This window comes from Scardinius erythrophthalmus, assembly GCF_964197995.2.
Source record: "Scardinius erythrophthalmus genome assembly, chromosome: 19".
Taxonomy (NCBI): domain Eukaryota; kingdom Metazoa; phylum Chordata; class Actinopteri; order Cypriniformes; family Leuciscidae; genus Scardinius; species Scardinius erythrophthalmus.
In genome coordinates this window covers 4,084,465-4,092,825 of record NC_138239.1, presented here as the reverse complement: position 1 = coordinate 4,092,825, position 8,361 = coordinate 4,084,465, and the positions used below count along the sequence as shown (strand labels likewise).

At 37.2% G+C, this 8,361-nt stretch overlaps 1 long non-coding RNA gene across 1 annotated transcript; it reads left to right on the top strand.

The window, feature by feature from the left end:
- Positions 1 to 4,795: 4,795 nt before the first annotated feature.
- Positions 4,796 to 8,361, top strand: LOC308680034. Its single transcript, XR_014028870.1, has 8 exons — positions 4,796 to 4,895; positions 5,396 to 5,457; positions 5,721 to 5,794; positions 6,115 to 6,163; positions 6,447 to 6,588; positions 6,775 to 6,889; positions 7,352 to 7,609; positions 8,154 to 8,361. It is a non-coding gene; the product is annotated as an uncharacterized lncRNA (long non-coding RNA).

Here is an 8,361-nt window from a genome sequence, read left to right as displayed (position 1 = left end):
AAATCAGGAGCAAGGTCAACGGCTAGAGGTCAGTACAGCAATCAGGGCCAAGGGATGTTCCATCAACCAGAACCAGGGACAGGAGCGAGAGTCAGTACTGGGATGAGTAACACAGAATCCTTCATGCTCGTGCACACACTGAGGAGGAGGAGGACTCTTCGACATGTGTGTGTTTGAAGAGTCAGTGCTCACCGGCAGCCTGCGATGTGTCTATGTATGTGTGTGTGTGTGTGTGTGTAACACTGGTGGACACAGAATCCTTCATGCTCGTGCACACACTGAGGAGGAGGAGGAGGAGGAGGAGGAGGAGGAGGAGGAGGAGGAGGAGGAGGAGGAGGAGGAGGAGGGCTCTTCGACATGTGTGTGTTTGAAGAGTGTGTGTGTGTGTGTAACACTCTTTCTGCTCTGCCCCTTTAACTCTATTATTACTAAACACACAGCGCCACCTGTCGCGACAGAGAGAATGTGTAGGTGCACCAAGTTTTAACAGCAAAGGTGTTTACAGTTGAAAGGCAAATTCAAATTTGTAATCCAAGCTCATTATTTTAATAAAGTATGCGTATAGTAAGCTATATAGAAAAAGTAAATAAATTGAAAAAGTAAAAAAAAATATATATATAAAACACAGATTATTTTTAAAATGTTTTAACTTTTTAAATTAACAAAAAAAAAAAATCAATAGAACTGTATAAAAACTGTTCATCATTATTATTAATAAACAACTTTAAACATCATGTTGCTGATAGATTAATTATGTATGACCTCAAATTAATAGGGAATATTTTCAATTTATTAAATATTGAAAATATGATAAAATAATGTAATCACATTGCAGGACTGTTTACAGCATCTAAAAATAACATTTCTCTAGAAATAATAAAACAATGAATAAATGTAAGCAATATGTTACAATAGAGGGATCAAGCATTCATGAGTTGTCTCTACTGGAATATAGTGTGATTAGTTTGTGTTTATCTGTTCATCACATGCATTTGACAGAATATCAGCACATCCTGAATCTTCAGTGTTTATTTACACTCAATTCAATTAAGTGAATCATTACAGAGAGAATGATTTCCTTAAAATATTATTATATTATATTATATTATATTATATTATATTATATTATATTATATTATATTATAATTGTTTTGGTCAGGCTCACATCTCAGTGTGTTATAATGTTATACATAATAAAAATATCATCAGAAAATATTTACATCTTGAAAGAACTGACACCCGTCTGTTTTACTGAAATTTCTATTTTTTCACTTGTTGAGGTTGTAGATACGGAGCCTCGTACATGACATGCAGAAGAATATTGTGGCCACAATATGTAACTAAAATGACATTAATGCATTTGGCAGATGCTTTCATCCAAATAAACTTACATTGCATTCAAGGTATACAACTGATGTTTTCATGCATTCCCTGGGAATCGACCCCAGACTTTGGTGTTGTTAGTGCCATACACCCTTGTGACTGAATTACAGTAATGTTTGCTCAAACAGTATTGCACATTGAATTTGCTATAGCAAACTCAACTCAACTCAACTTTTATTTATAAAGCACTTTCAAAACCATTAGAATGGACCAAAGTGCTGTCCATAAGTAATCAATAACTCTAAAATACATACAAACATTAAACAGTTATACTTACAATGAATTTATGAAAAGAGTTAAACCCTTTTCATCAAGGCTCACTTTGAGATTTCAGGCCTCAGCACTGTTATAAAAACAAACTAATCAAGAAGAATTAACAATGAAGGAAGACTGCAGTGCATCATGGGAAATTAACCAGCCCTAGTTGACACCACAGCATCTATAAAAGAGCTTGCAGCTTCATTTTGCTCATTTTATTGTACGATAATCTCTTTAGATAATAATAATCTACAAACACATACAGGAACAGTCAAGATCACATGATCTGTAACATCAAAACTGATCCAGTTTTTGTTTTACTATCTATGACCTGGGGTTGAAGTTTATCTTAAAGCTATTGAGCTGTTAGCGAGATCATTTGGTTATTAGTAAGCTTGAAGGATTGCTTAATGCCATGTCAGAGCTGAATGCTATTTTCTTGGCAAGAAAATCAATCAGTCAGCCAAATAAATACATATAGATGTACAAATCAGTCAGTAAATAGCATTGGCAATGACAGACAGCACTTGTGTCACTTGATATGATTGATATTTGCTCCAATCAGACTGCAGGAAAGCAGTCAAGCACAGACTTCAGTGAACCAACAATACAAGTCAGTGCATGAAAATGAATGAGAAATATTGGCTCTTTTAAAAGATTTAAACTGCACTACAGCAGTAATAATTGTGTTTTATGCAGTCAAGTCACCTTTATTTATATAGATCTCACATTTAATGTTCAAACACGGATCATATATTATGGGAGCCCATCATTATATAGGTCATTATATGGATTTATTATCCATATTACATCATTAAAAGGGTTAGACAGACATTTCAGTTGAAATTGAAGTTGTTGGTCAATGAAATCGTCTCCTTCAGGTTGTGTTTATCCACCAGCTGAGAAACCCCTTGAGATGAATGGGAATGCTAATGGACAGATCTCTCCTGCTGTTATAGAGCTCATAGAGATACTGTATATACCACATAAAGATGGTAAAACTTGGTTTTCTGTCATTTATGTATCTCATACACCGCATTTGTAACGATCTATTAGTGTTCCTGTACATTTGGTTAGTGCGACCTCTGCTGGTCACTATGAATGTCACGAGCTGCAAGCTAACAATTAAATAGGCAGTAAATTGGAGAGGAATCTCTCATCTAAACACTCGTGGTAATTTTGTATCATAAAGAGAAAAAAATTAAGTAACATTCTTAAATTGCAAATATGAAAACTGATCTCATAGGAATATGTGAATAATAACCTCTCCCCCAATAATCTATTGTGTCTCCTGGAGAGTTTCAGAAGAGATCTCAAACATTTCTCATCAAATTATTACAAAACCAAATGATCTGAGCCGTTATCTACATTCATTTTATAGATCTAAACTATAACTGTCAAAAATTGAGTCGGTTGTGTCTAATTTATTTCACCTAAAGTGTTTTAGGAGAAACATCTGAGACAATGTTGATACTTGAATGAACCTGCACTGAGACGTCACGGCACCTCCTGAGCAAAAAAAAAAATGTTTCTCTGTGAAGATTTCAGACCCTGTAAAGATGCAGATGTTCAACTCACCCTCAGTGTGAACTGCTGACATATTCGTCCAGTTGTAGCTTTTATCAATGTTCAGGAGAGTCTGATCTTAAGAGTGTCAGAGGTCACAACCCTAAGGAAGGACTTACAGAGGGTTTTATAACTCAGATCAATGCTTGTAGCCGAGGACATAATGTAAATGAAGACACAAAATAATGATGAAATACATTCTCAACAGCAGCATCACAGATGTCATAAACTCTCATGGTTTGTTCTTTTTTATCATTTATTCATGTCTTCATCCTCTAACTTTCATCCTCAACATATTCAATTCAAGACCTCTTCGTTATTATGTTAAAAAAATAAACGTAACTACTACATTAAATAAATTTAGTACATTTTGTAAGATATTATGTTGTAAGTTGTAAGTAAGTAAAGTAGAACTATACATTCAGAAATGCACAGATATAACAACTGGTTTGTAAGGAGAAAACACTAATGTAGAACAGGTTTTATCACATCACGGAAAACAGAAATTACAAAACATAGCTTATGTACAGTGGAATAGGCTTTTATAAAATAAATCTTCTTGTAGTATCTCTGTATTTATATGCTATCTAAATAGATTAACACATTAAACTGCAACATTAGCAATACTACAACTAGACGTGATGAATAGTTGTTGTCTTTGGAGCTCCATCGATTGATTTATAATTCTTGATTTCTCTTTAAACTCACTTACAACGAACATTTTCTATTTTTCCTCACCTCATAGTTACAACGCGGACTGTTGAGCAGACGTGTCTCAAGCCTAGTGATCCAACGCTGGATACTCTTATAGGTTACGTCCGTGGATCACGGCTGAACGCGTCTTCTCCGCACTCATTTATAAACAAACATTTTTTTTTCGCCTATCGTGCGTCTACTCCACACCCGTACCACTAAAAAGACGGATTATATCCAAGACTTAAGCCATAAATTAGTATTAATATTGATAGCATCACTGGTAGCGTCGTTGCTAACTTAACTTACTGTCCATCTGTTAAAATGGCGAATATATCAGATGTAAGTAGTCTACCTTTTGGTGCAGGTGAGGATACATTTGAGCTACACGCGTTGCAGTCTGAGCTGGAAGCTGTTGAAAAACAGATCCACGACCTTTTAGTGAGAAAAGCCGAGCTGATAGACCGGCGGTTAGCTCTTGAAACATCACGAGCCGATGAACACAAATCAACACAAACTCCGACCTCGTCTACTCCGTGCGTTACTCAGCATCGGTCACGAGCGTCGAGGCCGCGATCAGCTATGGTCTCGTTTACGCCGGCTCCAACATGCCACCACGAAGCCTGGATATTTCCGCAGCGGAAGACGCGACCCACACAGCAAAGGAGTCCGTGGCGGACCCGCCCTCAAGCCGCCAGATCCGCCTGACTGTCAGATTCGTTTTCGCTGCGCTAACAGGATCAGCCCCGCCTCCAGGATCGGCCCAGCCTGCGGTTTTAATCGGCGGACCCAGAACGGATCACATACGGATCCGCACTTCGGACGCGCCTTAACATGTGCCCCGCCCCCTAACGCACTGTCACCTCGCGGACTCGCTACAGACGCTGGGCGGACCCGCTGACCAAACGCGCCTAATTTCAACTGTCGCCATCGTCACAGAATCATTCTCCGCTCTGTGGAAAAGCTAACCGGCAGGTCGACAAGCACGGAACACGGTAAGAATGGTTCAAATATGCTTTATTTGTACAGTTACTTAGCTGTAAAACATTACCGTTCATACCGTTCAACATACCGATGATTTTATTTCTGAAATGATTGTGGCAAACGAAGTTAGCAAATTGTCATTAGCGTAGATTTGAGTAAAAATGTATTTGATAATTAATAACTTTGAGTAAAAAGCTATTTGGATGGTATATTCTTTCTGTCTGGGAGGTTAGGTGATTTAATTAACGTTAGCTGTCCGGATTTTTATCACACCCTGATCGCGTATTTTCTCCCCTCCAGTAACGTTAAAATGTCAGGCAATATTATCATGTTAGGCCTAACGTTACCCAACTTACGTTTTTCACTGAATTTCTGGTATAACATGTCCATTTTTGTTTACATTTTGACAGTTCCACCTCCCCATGTAATGTTGTTTCAAAAAAATAATTAATATTATATGATACTGTGTGTGTGTGTGTGTGTGTGTGTGTGTGTGTGTGTTCTGTTGCAGCTTACAGTTTGTTCAAGTGCCACCAGTCTTATTTTGGAGTTTCATCTTTTCCTGACATCAGAGTAAGTAAGATTTAATACTGTTCCAACTGGATTTGTTGTCAAATACTGACACTGGTCCACACTACAGCATTTAATACTGTACTGGTTTGGTTAGTTTGAGTCCATTTTTGTTTACATCATGACAAATATATTCTCCACCACCTCCCCATGTAATGTTGTTTCAGATAATTATTTCATATCATATTAAGATTGTGTGTGTGTGTGTGTGTGTGTGTGTGTGTGTGTGTGTGTGTGTGTGTGTGTGTGTGTGTGTTCTGTTGCAGCTTACAGTTCACAGTTTGTTCAAGTGCCACCAGTCTTATTTTGGAGTTTCATCTTTTCCTGACATCAGAGTAAAGTAAGATTTAATACTGTTCTAACTTGATTTAGCCAGATATGTTGTCAAATACTGACACTGGTCCACACTACAGCATTTCAATTGTCAAGGCTTAAAAAATTGCAAATTATCAACTTGAAGATGCAGCACTGGCCCAATGGGGCAGGTGAAAGTTCCTGCAACTGGCCCAAGTGTCTTTCACGCTGGCCCCGGGCCATCAGGCAGTCCTTATTGTCGAGCCCTGCTGTATAATTATTTTTGAAAACACTCAAAATTTTGGTTATTTTCCACAACTCACTAGTTGAAATGTGTATTTTGTGTTTCTGTTACGTTTCTTTTAGATAAAATGAATAGAAAAACTGTACCTGTCTCCAGCTCCACCTTAAGACAGTAAGTTCTTCAGCAACTTCACTGTAAGTTGACAGTTCATTGTTGATTCAATTGAGTTCAGTAAGGCCACATTTATACTGCAGGTCTTGATGCCCAATTCTGATTTGTTGACCATATCTGAATTTCTTTTATATTTTTGGACCAGCTTTTTTAATTTAAAAGTGACCCATATGCAATTACACCATACACTTGGTGAAATAACCCAAGGTAGACATACTGACCTGTTCTTGAAACAGGAAGTTAAATTTATCTGGTGCTGTTTGTTACTTCCTTCTCGTTTAAGGATGTTTGGTGCCACAAAATTGGTACAGTGATGGAGTTACCTATTGGCCAAACTACAAAAATGATGAGAGAGTGAACGGGGCAGTGAAAAATTCTAAGGAACCTGGACCTGACTGGAAAAAATATGATGCCAGAGTCATGTGGTATGCTATTTTCTTTTTAAATAATCTAAATGGCTTTTGTAAGCAAATATCAAAGTATTTTGCCAATATGTTATATGGGAAGAAAATCCTTTTAATTACATTCTCATATTGTTCTGTTGTCTATAGTTCTACTCTATTAATTTGAAGGTCTACTGAAGTTTAACATGTAGGCTATTTATTTTATAGATGACTACTTTGTGGCACAACAACTCTTGAAGAAAGCTCTAAATTGCAACACATCAGATCTACAGTCTGAAGAGGAAGAGGAGGAGATTCGGCCAAAAAGAAGGCCAAAGCCGATGTTAGTATACGTATATTATCCTTTATATTTTACATTAACTTTTTGGCCTCTATATTTTCTCAAAAACATAATTTAGTGTTTAGGATATGATGAACCCGACAACCACCACACGTAAAGCCAGCTGAAATATAGATAAATGGTTTCTCAGAGAAACCATTCTCAACCAATTACATTGATTTACAATTTAAGTTCTTAGGCCAGTGAAAATGTTTATGTAATTACATTTACATTTATGCATTTGGCAGACGTTTTTATCCAAAGCAACTTACATTGCATTTTAAGGTACACATTTACATTCTTATCAGTTCTTGCTTCCCCTGGGAATTGAACCCATGACCTTAGCATTGCAAGCGCCAACACTCTACTGTTTGAACTACAGGAAGGCTTTACATTTATTATTATTATTAATAAGAGTAATTAATAAGATGTTAACTGCTTGTTTTTTTCCACCCTAATTTATAGTCATTTCTTGGGAGACTCTGATGAGAGCGAGGAGGAAGATGCTCATAAAAAGAGGCAAACTTTTAACACAACCATCAGCTCCTGTTTTTGCACCACCACCTTTTATCCTAAGTAGCGGCACAGCTGCTCCACCTCCACCCATTTCTCCACCTCACTGTTCACAGAGACCAGCAGAAGAGCAAACCCCTTCTGCAAGCAGGGTCTACAGACCTACCTGGCGGGGGGAAAGATGTGGATCAGACAGTATTGCCTGCTCTGGTGAGCAATACCTCATTAGATACAAGACTCAAATAGAGTATATTTTGTCAGCTTTTTTATTTTTATGCATGCTTAGTCCTGTGTCAAATTTACTATTTAACTTTTATCATATTTAGTCAACCTTATCCTGTTTTTGTTTAGTTCTTTTTTTAGTCAACTAAACTTATGGGCATTCAAGTTTTATTCAAGGAAAACTTTTTTTTTTTTGTCACGCTGTATAATGGTTAAAATTATAATCACTTAGTCATTTTAGTTGAACTTCTGTTTGTGTTTGTGCCAAATTCTTTAGGGAGTCTATTAAAGTCTGTAGTTTTCTTATGTCTCATTAGAACTACAGAAACGCGACCCGATCTGGCAATCTTACATAGCGTGGTTATAGCAGATAAAGGACCGCAAAGCGGAGGCTGAAGTGCCTTTCACCCTGTTACGACTTGACATTATTTTAAGTTAAAAAAGGAATTATGTCTATCCTCTAAAAAACAACAACCTGGTAGCTTCAATGTGATTTCATGACATGTAATGGAAATCTGCTTATGTATTACAGGTGCTGTGAGAAAGAGCCATGTCTCCTGTGCCGCCACCGATGACGACATTACAAAACATGTAATCCGGTGGTTCAACCTGGCATCAGATAGGGGAAGCTCAAGGAGCCGGAGCCCCTGTCAGCAAACCTTGACCCAACAGTAGTGAAAAAAAATACTTTATCATTTTAGTGTAATGTTTTTCACTAAATAAAATGATGTTCTTGGTAC